At 47.0% G+C, this 15,000-nt stretch overlaps 1 protein-coding gene across 2 annotated transcripts in view; it reads right to left on the bottom strand.

Annotated features, from left to right (window-relative positions):
• Positions 1-15,000, bottom strand: part of LOC135516252 (ephrin-B3-like) — a 108,057-nt gene that overhangs the window by 19,296 nt on the left and 73,761 nt on the right. The gene's annotated exons all lie outside the window — the stretch shown is intronic.

Below are 15,000 nucleotides of genomic sequence, written 5' to 3' on the forward strand. Positions count from 1 at the left end.
GTCACAGTCCTACAAGATGTGAGGCTTTTAATGAGTCCTAATGTCTCATTTAGTGCCGAGCGACTGAGCTCTGTGGACTCAATGACTAACACATGAATTAACTCCAATAAACTGCCCTTGGTATAGAAGTCCACTGTTTTGACTGGACAAGCACACTGGAGAAGAGAGAGAGAGAAAGTATTATTATTATTGAGGAGACAATGATTATCTCATTGAGAATTCAGGATTCATTATATAATTATAAATGAGAGAAAGAGAAATTAGCTTCTGTGTAATTAAACAGTATCATGTTAAGATTTAGCAGATGCTTTTATCCAAAGGGACATGTAGTTTAACGCATTTAGTATATTGGGTCCATGAGGGATTCCAACCCACATACCCAGGTGTTGCAAGCACCATAATCTTATCCATGCCAGCTTAGCTATCAGAGCTAGGGCATGCACAACTAGACCAGACCAGCTCCTGAGAGTATCGGAATCGGACGATATTAGCTCAAAAATGGCAACATGGGCATCGGCCCGATGTCTAGTTTAACGCCAATGTGAAAAACCGATGTCAAAGCTGACGTGCATACCGATACAACGTAGGTAGATGACGTGCATACCGATACAACGTAGGTAGATGACGTGCATACCGATACAACGTAGGTAGATGACGTGCATACCTATACAACGTAGGTAGATGACGTGCATACCGATACAACGTAGGTAGATGACGTGCATACCGATACAACGTAGGTAGATGACGTGCATACCTATACAACGTAGGTAGATGACGTGCATACCTATACAACGTAGGTAGATGACGTGCATACCTATACAACGTAGGTAGATGACGTGCATACCGATACAACGTAGGTAGATGACGTGCATACCGATACAACGTAGGTAGATGACGTGCATACCTATACAACGTAGGTAGATGACGTGCATACCGATACAACGTAGGTAGATGACGTGCATACCGATACAACGTAGGTAGATGACGTGCATACCGATACAACGTAGGTAGATGACGTGCATACCTATACAACGTAGGTAGATGACGTGCATACCTATACAACGTAGGTAGATGACGTGCATACCTATACAGCGTAGGTAGATGACGTGTATACCGATACAACGTAGGTAGATGACGTGCATACCGATACAACGTAGGTAGATGACGTGCATACCGATACAACGTAGGTAGATGACGTGCATACCTATACAACGTAGGTAGATGACGTGCATACCTATACAGCGTAGGTAGATGACGTGCATACCGATACAACGTAGGTAGATGACGTGCATACCGATACAACGTAGGTAGATGACGTGCATACCGATACAACGTAGGTAGATGGCGTGCATACCGATACAACGTAGGTAGATGACGTGCATACCGATACAACGTAGGTAGATGACGTGCATACCTATACAACGTAGGTAGATGGCGTGCATACCTATACAGCGTAGGTAGATGACGTGTATACCGACACAACGTAGGTAGATGACGTGCATACCTATACAACGTAGGTAGATGGCGTGCATACCTATACAACGTAGGTAGATGACGTGCATACCTATACAACGTAGGTAGATGACGTGCATACCTATATAACGTAGGTAGATGACGTGCATACCTATATAACGTAGGTAGATGACGTGCATACCTATATAACGTAGGCACACAAAATCAGAAAAATAGCGCACACTTCCAACTAACAAGTTCCAGTCAAGCAGTCATTTGAGAGAGTAAGAACATTTCGGCGAGACAACTCAAAAATGCGAAATCCATTCACGCCACGATAACGGAATTCATTGCCCTTGACAATCAACCGTTCTCTGTCGTGGATGGTGTTGGCTTTCGCAGACTGGTCGAGCACCGGTACACACCACCAAGTAGGCGCTATTTTTCAGATGTTGCCCTACCGGAATAACACAGTATTGTTGTTGAAACATCCGTGAGCTACTTGCTATTAGCTTCACGACTGACATTTGGACCAGCGATGTCAGCCCCATGAGCATTATGAGTCTGACAGCACAGTGGGTCGACTTCCTACTGAGGAAAGCAGCATTGCGTGCTGAAGAATGTGCTAGTTCTCATACCACTGCTGCCATTTCAATGGCATTTGAGAACATGTTTGAAACATGGAAACATGAACACACTCCTAGCTCCATTCAAACACCTGACTGGAGAAATAAGCTCATCAACTGCGTCTACAGCAGACGTGATGTCATGGCATTGAAACTACTGCTCAACAAAACTGCAGACAGACCGTGGTGTTAAAACTTGAACAAGTCCTCTACTAGAGGCTGTGAACAAGCGATTCGGTGGCATTCTCTCTGAGCCTCTTCACTGTGTCGCCACCATGCTCGATGCTAGGTGCAAGGACCGCTACTTCGACGCAGACAAGAAACAGGGTTTACGTGAAATGTTACAGACACAGCTGGACAAGATGGAAACGGACACGGAGACAGTGCGCACAGAGGAAGAGAGGCCACGGACTAGACTGAGCTGAAACTTCACTGCTTGACATGTAATGATGAAATCCTGGTTGAGACTGAAACGACTGAACAAATGAACAACGAAACAGCACAGCAAGCAAGCGAAAGAAATATGTTTTGATTATGTTTTACTATGTAAATGCCAACAAAATTACTTTTTGGTCAGTGTGGTGTGTGATTTGTGTGTAACCTTTATTTAACTAGTAGGCAAGTCAGTTAAGAACAAATTCTTATTTACAATGACGGCCTACCCTGGCCAAACCTGACCGACGCTGGGCCAATTGTGCACTTCCCTATGAGACTCCCAAACACGGCTGGATGCAATACAGCCTGGATTCGAACCAGGGGACTGTAATGACGCCTCTTGCACTGAGATGCAGTGCCTTAGACTGCTGTGTCCGTGTGTGTGTGTGTGTGTGTGAACTATTTAACTGTACTAGAATGCTTAAAAGGCTACTTCTACTACTCCCCATGTAGTCTATAGGCTGAGGCTCATTGACAGAGGAGAGAGGGATGTGCTTCTACACCTGCACTGCTTGCTGTTTGGGGTTGTAGGCTGGGTTTCTGTACAGCACTTCGTGACATCGGCTAATGTAAATAGGGCTTTATAAATACATTTGACTGAAATTTGATTGATGAGAACGGATGAGTGCAATTTCTGAGAAACACAGAAAACGCTCTCTCTACCTCTCTCCTCCCTCTCTTTCAGTTCACGCCTCAAGACCTTTTGCTTTCCCTCAAAAATGACATCCGGCCTCTTATTTTTCTCTCCCTTTGACTTGAGGCTACAGATTAAGGTGTTGGCGAGGAGAGAGGGAGCGGGGGAGACAGAGAGAGAGGTGTGAAAGAAGAGAGCCTTAGTCATCTCACCTCTCCATCTTCCTGCCAGCCGGTTAGTGTTGGAAAGTGTGAAAGGAGGCGAGAGGAGAGAGGGATCTGCAGAGGACAAGGACATTAATATGGAGGAATGGATAGAAAAACCAAGAGGAGAAAGGAGAGATGCTTGAGAGGAAGAAGAGCGAAGATGACGGGAGGCAAAAAGGACAGTGCTGGAGGTTTTGAAAAAAGGACTGGAAGGCTGGCAAAGGACAGAGTGAAAGAGAAGAGGAGAGAATAAGAAGAACAGGGAGGCGAGAGAACACGAGGAGGAGGGAGGATAGAGACTGATCGTTTATGACAAGCTGTTGTTGACATGACTGAGACAGTAGACTATGAGAAGTGATGGAAAGAACGAGAGAGGGAGAGAGCGAGAACGAGAAAGAACGAGAGAGGGAGAGAGGGGGGAGAGAGAGATGGGGAGAGAGAGAGATGGGAAGAGAGAAAGAACGAGAGAGAGAGAGGGAGAGAGGGGGAGAGAGAGATGGGAAGAAGAGAGAGAGGGGAGAGATAATGGAGAGGGAGAGAGAGAGGGGGGAGAGAGAGAGAGCGAAAGAGGGAAGAGAGAGGGAGAGAGAGAGAGACAGAGAGAGAGACAGAGAGAGGGAGAGAGAGAGAGAGAGAACAGAGAGAGGGGAGAGAGGGAGAGAGAGATGGGGAGAGAGAGATAGCGAGAACGAGAGAGGGAGAGAGAGGGGAGAGAGATGGAGAGAGAGAGGGAGAGAGCAAGAATGAGAGAGAACGAGAGAGGGAGAGAGAGATGGGGAGAGAGAGAGATGGAGAGAGAGAGGGAGAGAGAGAGAGACAGAGAGAGAGAACGAGAGAGGGAGAGAGAGGGAGAGAGAGAGGGAGAGAGAACGAGAGAGGGAGAGAGAGGGAGAGAGAACGAGAGAGAGAAAGACAGAGAGAGACAGAGAGACTACTTTAAGCTGTTGCCACTTATGGAAAAAAAGATGGTAACGGAGAGAAAAGAGAAAAGAAAAGAGGGATAATGCAAGTAGTTGTTAGTCTTAAACCACATAACTTTGGAACAGAGAGAAAGAGCAAGAAGAAAATAAGGAATGTGACGATGGGGTTGTGGGGGGGGAGTAGAGGAGTGGATAGAGAGTAACTTGGGATGAGCCGAGAGGAAAGACCGAAAACAGCGACAGGGGAGGGAGGGAGAGGGAAGGAAGGAGGGAGGGATGCGTAATTGAGACGATGATCAGCAGTGATAGGGGGGTGTAGAACAGTCGAGGACGACGGGGGAGCGTCGCCTCGCCACCCTCTTCCTCCCACCAAACAAAGAAGGGAGCGAACGACTGAAAAACGTAATTCATGAAATAACACCGCAGTCATCCTCAATCAGCCCACACAGTCCGCACCAGAGTAGGGCTTCAGACAAGTGTGTAGTGTGAGTGGGTGTCTGTGTGTATACAGTCCTTCTCCAACTAGACCAGACCAGCTCCTGAAGTCAGTCTCCAGAGTGAACAGTAAAGAACTGGGTTGACCAGACACAGGCTGCGTCTCAAACGTGACCCTATTCCCGACGTAGCGAATACACCGTCTGTATGTGGAGCTGTCACCCACTCGGGGACCTGAAGGAGAAGCACGTTGTCAGACGGCAGATAGATTCAAGTAAAAGGGGATGAGAGAGACGAGGCGCGGAGCGAAAGAGCAGATTAAACGACACACACAAAAAAAGAAAACAAAGCAAACAAACAAACCGAGGGAACAAAGACGAGGGATCGGAGCGAGAGCGAGTGTGTTGCCTGTATAGAAGTGTGTGTGTGTGTGCGTCTCTCGTCTCTCCCACGCTCGCCGCTGGTGTGTGTGATACCGTATCTGTGACGCACTCTTGTTGTCTAAAGTTATGAACATGATATCACACACACACACACACACACACACACACAAAATAATGGAAATGTGAGTGGGTGTTTGGCCCCTGGGATACACATTACTAACATCCGTTAACGCTGGAGCGATGGGGTGTGTGTGTGAATGTGTGTCGTGTTGTCTTCCGTCTGTACAAATAAACATGAAACGTTTGGCATCCCAAACACCGGAGTTCTGCTCTTAGCTCCAGTTGGTTGGTCTCTAGACCACATTTCCAGAACACGATGGAACAAAGCCTGTCACACACGCGCTGATGATGACAAAAGCTGTGTGTGTGTGTGTGTGTGTGTGTGTGTGTGTGTGTGTGTGTGTGTGTGCACCATGTGTATTCTGACACGTCGTCCTGAGAATAACTCAACCCACAAAGTGACTTAACTATTAGTGAGGACTGGACCTTTTTTTTCTTCTGAGATAGGAACAAAAGTTGGTCAGTCAAAAGACCAGGGGGAGGGAATTTACAGTCGCATTCCTGTGCTAACTCTGAAGTCCTCCTTCTCCAGAGAGATATGGTATATCTACATGTCATCCAGAGGATGAAGCTTTAACTATATGTTCCCCTCCCTGGACACACACACACACACACCCTTGAGAAAGAGTTATGTTAGGGACTCACACCGTCTCTCCCGGCCAACTCCTTCAAATCTTGGATCATACTTCCTATTTCCTGTAACTGTAGAACCCTTCATAACTCACATAGAACACTTTTAGAACCTTTTGATGACACATTAACGAAGCCATCACAACCCATTACCTTTCCCTGACAGCTGAACACATTAAGCTGTGTACTCAAACCAGAAATAGCTATTATATACTGCATGTATTTCAGCCCTGAAAAGGTATTATTTTGATCCATAACCTAAGCCAAGACCTTACTGCGTCACTCGTTCGTTGTATGCATTCCACCAAGCTCGAAAATATAGACACACACACTGGCTACTAGTGCCAACATGGCCTGAGGTTTTCCTAAGCTGTTTTCAATGGAGAACATTGAGAACATGGGTTTTCCATCATAAAAACCCAGGGAGAATGTTTACTGGGTTGAAGTACCAAAGTGTGTGTGTGTCTGTTTATGTCTGTATGTGTGTGTCTGTGTGTGTGTGTGTGTGTGCTTGAGTCGGAGGTACCTAAATGGATACCGACTAGTCTGCTGTTAGTACAGCTAAGGACAAGACCTGTGTACGTTGCAGAAATGTTATTTTACACTAAATGTATACGTGTGAATGTGGAAACCTTACTGGCCATGTTGGCACTGTGTGTGTATAACGTGACATAGTGTGTGACTTGGAATGGGTCTCAGTCAGTGTACAAAATCATGGCCACATGCTAGAGCATAATGTTGGACACACACACACACACACACACACACACACACACACACGGGACGCCACCAGTACCGCCTTACTCGTTAGTATCGTGGGAAGGAAACAAAACAGCACTAATGTTGGAAACAAACATCATCATGTTGTTATCCAGAGTCATGTTTTATTTATATTCCAAGACAGAGCACAATCTTTACCATACAGCGTGTTTATAAAGGAAGAAAGAGATGGTCTGCTATGTGTTTCCATTTTTGCCATGGAGAAAATACTGAGATACTGGTTTCGTCATAGCCCTAATGTAACGGATGTGAAACGGCTAGCTTAGTTAGCGGTGCGCGCTAAATAGCGTTTCAATCGGTGACGTCACTTGCTCTGAGACCTTGAAGTAGTGGTTCCCCTTGCTCTGCAAGGGCCGTGGCTTTTGTGGAGCGATGGGTAACGACGCTTCGAGGGTGACTGTTGTTGATGTGTGCAGAAGGTCCCTGGTTCCCGCCCGGGTATGGGCGAGGGGAAGGTTTAAAATTATACTGTTACATTGATGCTGTTGACCCGGATCACTGGTTGCTGCGGAAAAGGAGGAAGGTCAAAAGGAGGGTGAGTGTAACGGATGTGAAACGGCTTGCTTAGTTAGCGGTGTGCGCTAAATTAAAATTATTAAAATTAAAATTATTAAAATTATACTGTTACACTAACACACACACACACACACGCACACGATACAATATCTCTACTATTACTAGACACACACACGAGATACAATATATCTACTATTAGTAGACACAGACACCCACAGTAGATACAATATCTCTACTATTAGTAGACACGCACACAAACATAGGAGATACAATATCTTGACAATTACTAGACACACACACACACAGGAGATACAATATCTCTACTATTACTAGACACACACACACACACACACACACAAGATACAATATCTCTACTATTACTAGACACACACACACAGGAGATACAATATCTCTACTATTACTAGACACACACACACACCCCTGTACTGGTGTGTCAGGGGGAATAATCTCAGTGTCTCTGCTTGCCTTGTGTGTGGTTGACTTCCCCTGTGCTCGATGACATTTTAATTCTCAGCAGTTATTCACTTTCCATCTATCGGACCCGCTTACCACCCCCCCGTGTCCCCCCCCCCCTCTCTGTGCTAGGGGGTGGGAAGCGTGGAAACACCAACACACACACTCAGTAGAGGCCCCAGCTATACTGAGGAGGACTGATGTCGGGCATGCACCTGATCTTTGCCATGTACGTACACACGCGCACACGCACACACCTTCGAACTGCATTGTGTCCACGCCTACCTCCATTCTTCTAAAGCACGGTCTGATTGGAAGTGGCAGATGTTCTGTGAGTCTACAGCAGTGATGTGTCTACCATGCATTATATTGGCTGTCAGTGGAGAGAGATAGAGGGGAAATTGCTATTGTAATGCGAATCCTAATTATATTGTAACCCTGCATCCAAACAGACTGCTTTCATACACAGAATACAGAGTTGAGCATGCCAATTCTTCATTTTGTTTGACAGTGGAGTGTCAATTAGAAAGGTTCTGTGGATAATGTGTTGGATGTTATTCAATGCCTGGCTGAATGAGCCAGGTGTGTGTGTGTGCGTGCGTGCGTGTATCTGATGTGTGTGTGTGATATGTAATCCTGGTTGCTGCGTCGGTTATTAAACTTTAACCTCTATAACAGTAATACTGTTTGACATCCCAGTCAGACACCCCTAGTCAGACACCCCTAGTCAGACACTCCCAGTCAGACACCCCCAGTCAGACACCCTAGTCAGACACCCCCAGTCAGACACTCCCAGTCAGACACCCCTAGTCAGACACCCCTAGTCAGACACCCCTAGTCAGACACCCCTAGTCAGACACTCCCAGTCAGACACCCCCAGTCAGACACCCCTAGTCAGACACCCCTAGTCAGACACCCCTAGTCAGACACTCCCAGTCAGACACTCCCAGTCAGACACTCCCAGTCAGACACCCCCAGTCAGACACCCCCAGTCAGACACTCCCAGTCAGACACCCCTAGTCAGACACCCCCAGTCAGACACTCCTAGTCAGACACTCCCAGTCAGACACCCCCAGTCAGACACCCCTAGTCAGACACCCCCAGTCAGACACCCCTAGTCAGACACTCCCAGTCAGACACCCCCAGTCAGACACCCCCAGTCAGACACTCCCAGTCAGACACCCCTAGTCAGACACCCCTAGTCAGTCAGCGATGGAGAGAGAGAAAGAGAGCGAGCGAGAGAGACCAAAAGTAAGAGACGAACAAGAGAAAAAAAAAAAAGACAGACCGGCAGAGAAAGAAAGAAAGAAAGCAACAAGTAGACAGGGAGCGGGGGAGAGGGGAGAGGGGGAGGGGGGGAGAGGGGGAGAGGGGGAGAGGGGGAGAAAAAGGACTGTGAGCCAACATGAGCAATAAGAGCTGAGCGGATTGAGGAGAGACAACACTTACGTAACATTGAGGCAAAATGGGGGTAAAGCAGCGGCTGAGAGACGGGACGACTGAGAGACGGGACGGCTGAGAGACGGGACGGCTGAGAGACGGGACGGCTGAGAGACGGGACGGCTGAGAGACGGGACGGGGCTGAGAGACGGGACGGGACGGCTGAGAGACGGGACGGCTGAGATACGGGACGGCTGAGAGACTGGGACGGGGACGGCTGAGAGACGGAACGGGGCTGAGAGACGGGACGGCTGAGAGACGGGACGGCTGAGAGACGGGACGGCTGAGAGACGGGACGGCTGAGAGACGGGACGGCTGAGAGACGGGACGGCTGAGAGACGGGACGGCTGAGAGACGGGACGGCTGAGAGACGGGACGGCTGAGATACGGGACGGCTGAGAGACAGCAGCTCCTGTCTGAACCGGGTCAGAGTCCTTGTCTGAGGGCATCGAGTGCATTTCAGAGGGATTGTGTGTGTGTGTCACAGAGCGTCGGCGAGTGTTCTTGTGTGTGTCTTGGTGTGTGTACAAGTATGTGTGAGTGTGTGTGTGTGTGTGTGTGCACGAGTGTGAGTCCAAGTATATGTCTATGGGACTCTCAACAGTGCTAATGAGCCAGTGCATGTGACTAAAATATCTCGGCGATGAATAAAATCATTGAAAGTCAGTGTGTGTGTGTATTTCTATGCTCGAGATATTTCGCCCTGACAGTGGGTTTGAATAGACAGGCCCCTTCAATGTCCTTCAATCCCCATAACACCTCAATAGCTTTGAGGGAGGTATAGAAATGGATTGAATAGAAGAGAAGCGGCTCGTGGTCTTATCAGCTCGGTATTGAACACATACATTCTTGGCAGGAAGCGTGTAATGTCGTGATGAGGAACAGCTTGGGGTAGCACTTCAATGTACCCTTTAGAGTCTAGCTGCCATAGAATGACGCTCAATAGCGGATAGGGGGTTTCATATTGAAAAGCTAATGGGGGGTGGTTGAGTGCAGCTGACGTGAATTGGGCTGTGTGTATGGTGCTTGTATGGTGTGTGTGTGTTCTCGTGCGCCTGTGTGAAACATATTTCTGAGTATCTCAAAGTCTGGAAGAACGTGTCCGCCTGCAAGTGTGTCTGGGAGTGTGTGTGTGTCCGTTATAGAATGGAGGCCTGCAGAAATGGGTCAATGCCGGCCTCTCTCCTCCCTCTCTCTCTCATTCCTCTGCTCTTTGCTCATGCAGCCGTAAAGCTGTGTTTTTTTAAAGCCTCTCTGTATTCCCATGTCTCTCCCAGATATAGACTAAAACACCTCTCCCTGTCCACTCCCCCCGGCAGCACAGCAAGGATATGGGTTTAACGAGCCGACCATCTCGCGAGCTCTCGCACCGCTGTCACCACACTTTCTTCAACCTCTCTCTCTCCTCATCTCTCTCTCTCTCTCCTCATATCTCTCTCTCCCCATATCTCTCTCTCCCCATCTCTCTCCATTTCTCTCTCGATCTGTCTCTCCATATCTCCCTCTATCTATCTCGCTCTCCTCATCTCTCTCTCTCTCTCCCTCTCCCCCCATTTCTCTCTCCACATGTGTCTCTGTCTCTGTCTCGACTTAGCCTAGCCATGATGGTCTGGGTTCAGAGGGCCAGTGTGTGTGTGCGCATGTGTGTGCGTGTGCGTGTATAGGATTCCATGTCCAACTGGACACACACAAACAGGCAGTGATGTTGGGGGCCTCTCTAGTGATGACACATGGGCAGACAGACAGACAGTTGATGTAACAAGGGTTACTGCTAAGTGTAGGAGCTGGGGGTCTCTGTCTCTTTCCCTCTCCACTGAGTCGTGTCTCAACTAGGGTTGCACATTTTGGGGAATATTCAGAGGTAGAAACTTTCCGTGGGAATTAACAGAAATATATGCAAATGAATATTAACACCATTTAAATGTAGATGTTTTTTGCATTGGATATATTTACCATCATATGGAGACAGAAACATGAACCTTTTACCTTATCATAAGTAGACATAATTGCAAATGATTAAATCCTACCATTAGAAGTAACGAATTGAACTTCAATTAAATGAGTTGACTCTCCACATGGGATGATTTCACTGAAAAACAAAAGAACCGGACGCTTTCAACATACATCTGTAAAATGATAGTCTAGAAACTAAAGCTTTGGTTGTCTTCCTCTCAGGCTTCCATGTCTTCTCCCTGGACCTCCTCAATGTCCACCTCTTGAACATCAGACTCTGAGGCCTCACCTTCACAACCTTGTTGAGGATGGCTCGTTGTCAGACTCAAACAGCCTCTAATTTGCCACCAATTTTTCACCCTTGTATTGGTCAGCCTGTCGCATGCTATGGTGTGTGTGTTCCCAAGTTGCGCAGTGAGGCGGCTGATGTTGGTGGGATTTGGAGGATGAAGGAGGCAACAGGGGAAAGAGTCTCAGATTCACAAAGTCCCTTCCACCAGGTGACTGATGAGATATATATTGGCACGACTGCCACAATTCATCTCCATCCCAAAGCCCTTGCTTGGAAGTGTACTTCGCCAGACTGCCAAGAACCTTGCCCTCATCCAGGCCAACGTGGCGAGACACGGTAGGGATGACACCATAGGCCTTGTTGATCTCTGCACCAGACAGGATGCTCTTGCCAGCATACTTGGGGTCCAACATGTACCCTGCAGTGTCTATGGGCTTCAGGCAGAGGTCTTCACGCTTTTTGATGCATTTCAGAACTGCAGTTTCCTCTGCTTGGGGCAACAGTGAAGTGGGCAGGGCAGTACGGATTTCTTCTCTTACATCTGCAAGCAGAGTCTGAACATCAGACAGAAAGGCATTGTCTCCCTCAATCAATGCAATGGCTACTGCTATAGGTTTCAGGAGTTTTAAGCTGCTTACCACTCTCTCCCAAAATAGATAATCCAGGAGGATCCTCTTGATGGGGCTGTCCATATCAGCAGACTGTGATATGGCCATTTCTTGGAGAGACTCCTTCCCCTCCAGGAGACTGTCAAACATGATGACAACACCACCCCAATGGGTGTTGCTGGGCAGCTTCAATGTGGTGCTCTTATTCTTCTCACTTTGCTTGGTGAGGTAGATTGCTGCTATAACTTGATAACCATTCACATACCCAACTATTTCCTTGGCTCTCTTGTAGTGTATCCATTGTTTTCAGTGTCATGATGTCCTTGAGGAGCAGATTCAATGCATGAGCAGCACAGCCAATGGGTGTGATGTGAGGGTAGGACTCCTCCACTTTTAGACCAAGCAGCCTTCATGTTCGCAGCATTGTCTGTCACCAGTGCAAATACCTTCTGTGGTCCAAGGTCATTGATGACTGCCTTCAGCTCATCTGCAATGTCGAGACCAGTGTGTCTGTTGTCCCTTGTGTCTGTGCTCTTGTAGAATACTGGTTGAGGGGTGGAGATGATGTAGTTAATTATTCCTTGCCCACAAACGTTCGACAACCAATCAGAGATGATTGCAGTACAGCCTGCTTTCTCTATGATTTACTTGACCTTCACTTGAACTCTGTTGAGTTCTGCATCCAGCAAATGAGAAGGTGAAGCATGTCTGGTTGGAGGGGTGTACGCTGGGCGAAGGACATTCAGAAATCTCCTCCAATACACGTTGCATGTGTGCATCAGAGGCGAACCAGTTGCATATACAGCTCAAGCAAGACATTCATCAGCATTCCTCTGACTACGTTCCTCCATTGAGTAAAAAAAACTTTTGATTCCAGGAGGACCATGAGCTGTGGCTATTGATCAGGTGTTTGATTCATAATTTTCACCTCAAATAGAAGTAGAGGGACTTTTGTCAGAGGTTGCTTGTTGTGAGCGCTGAGGGAACTTTATCCACTTGGCCAGACGATTCTGCATCTTTGTTGCATTCTTCACATATGATTTGGCACAGTATTTGCAAATGTACACAGCTTTTCCTTCTACATTAGCTGCAGTGAAATGTCTCCACACATCAGATAGTGCCCGTGGCATTTTCCTGTAAAGATTAGAAAAAAAGCAAGTAAAAAAAAACAAACACAATTCCATGTACAGATAAATAAGTTAAGCAGTTAGATTAAACAACTCCTTTGTTAAGATAAATGTTTTAAATGAAACGCGTATGGAAACAGGTGAAGTAACACTCAGTTAGCAGGCTCAAGAAAGCTACACAACACATGGTAACAAAAACTAACTAGCAAAAATGTTAACATGTTAGAAAGGATTTAAACACACTTTGCTGTAGGCTACTATTTACTAGTTAACAAAAAAATATTTAAAATATATTCACCCCACCCAGTATTGTAATCAAAACTTACCAGAAAGCTTGTAGCCCTTGTCTCAGACAGTGTAGTAGTGTGGGCTCAATAGCATCTCATCAGTGTGCAAGATCTTGAGAATCAGCTGTACATGTGATGGAAGAATGCACTGCACATGTGATGGAAGAATGCACTGTGCATGCAGAGGGTTGCAATTCCATTGAAACGGGATAGTTTAACCAAAATATGCCACAAGACCTAGAATTGCCTTATGTGTATCCCGCAAAAAAAAGGTTCACTGTTATAAACAAACTTTTTTCATGAATTTAAGCAAAATTCCCAAAGTTCTCGGGCTTAACTTCCCACGGACAATTTGCAGAAAAATTCCGAAAATTTTCCGACCCTTTGCAACCCTAGTCTTAATACTCCCATTAGCACTGAGTTTATCATGTGGATGTTTTTAGGCTCAGGGTCTCCACCCCTATCCTGCAGACTACCTGTGTGTTAGTTACTAACGCACACACAAAGACAACTCTAAAAAAGCCATTCTCACACGGACACATTCAAATAGCTTAAAGAAGAAAATAACTACTTAGGATTCCGCTCAATACTTGGATTTCACTGTAAAATCAACTATTTATTTTAATTTTTATCTCTGTCTCCCTCTCTTTCACTCTCCCTCCAATTCTCTGTCTCCCGCTTTTTCTCTCTCTTTTTCTCTCTCTGTCTTTCATTCTCTTTGGCCATGTCCTAAATGGCACCCTATTCCCTATATAGTGCACTATGTGCCCTGGTCAAATGTAGTGCACTATAAAGGGAACAGGGTGGCATTTGGGATTGAAACTTTGTATCCCCAGTTCCAGTTCTCTTTGGATCTATCTGTCCTCCTCTAAGGCAGAACCACATTGTCTGTCAGTGTCTGATTACAATGCGTGCAGCAACAACATTCTGCCACAAATAAACTCAAAAGCTGTCTTTGTGTGTGTGTGTGTGTGTGTCTTTGTGTGTGTGTGTCTTGTGTGTGTGTGTGTGTGTGTGTGTTCAAACCAGAGGAAATAACACTATGTTGTGCTCAGCTGGACAGCTCAGTGGGACGTCACCGTCGAATCAGAAACAGCCACATCAAACATCAAACCGTCCGACACGACGTCAGAGCAACGTTAAAAGAACATATAACGACCACTCTAGGGTTGGAACGGTGAAGGAATGCTGTACGACAACGGTCTGTCGGTTGATCCTCTGTGAAGCTGTTTTAACTTGTACTTTCATGGTGAGATGAGAGGGAGGGGGGGTTGATGGGAGGAACGGGAGGGAGGGAGGGAGAAGTTGTTGGAGGGGATGACGAAAGTCTGAAAGGGATGGAGGGAAGGAGGGAAGGAGGGATGGAGGGAAGGAGGGATGGAGGGAAGGAGGGATGGAGGGATGGAGGGAGGGATGGAGGGAAGGAGGGATGGAGGGAAGGAGGGATGGAGGGAAGGAGGGATGGAGGGATGGAGGGATGGAGGGATGGAGGGAAGGAGGGATGGAGGGAAGGAGGGATGGAGGGAAGGAGGGAGGAGGATGGATGGAGGGATGGAGGGAAGGAGGGAGGAGGGATGGAGGGAAGGAGGGATGGAGGGATGGAGGGAAGGAGGGATGGAGGGAAGGAGGGATGCAAAAGAGGGAAGTGGGTCAACGGTCTGATGGGAAGAACGAGAGAGAGA

This window comes from Oncorhynchus masou, chromosome 27 (genome assembly GCF_036934945.1).
Source record: "Oncorhynchus masou masou isolate Uvic2021 chromosome 27, UVic_Omas_1.1, whole genome shotgun sequence".
NCBI classification, from domain to species: Eukaryota; Metazoa; Chordata; class Actinopteri; order Salmoniformes; family Salmonidae; genus Oncorhynchus; species Oncorhynchus masou.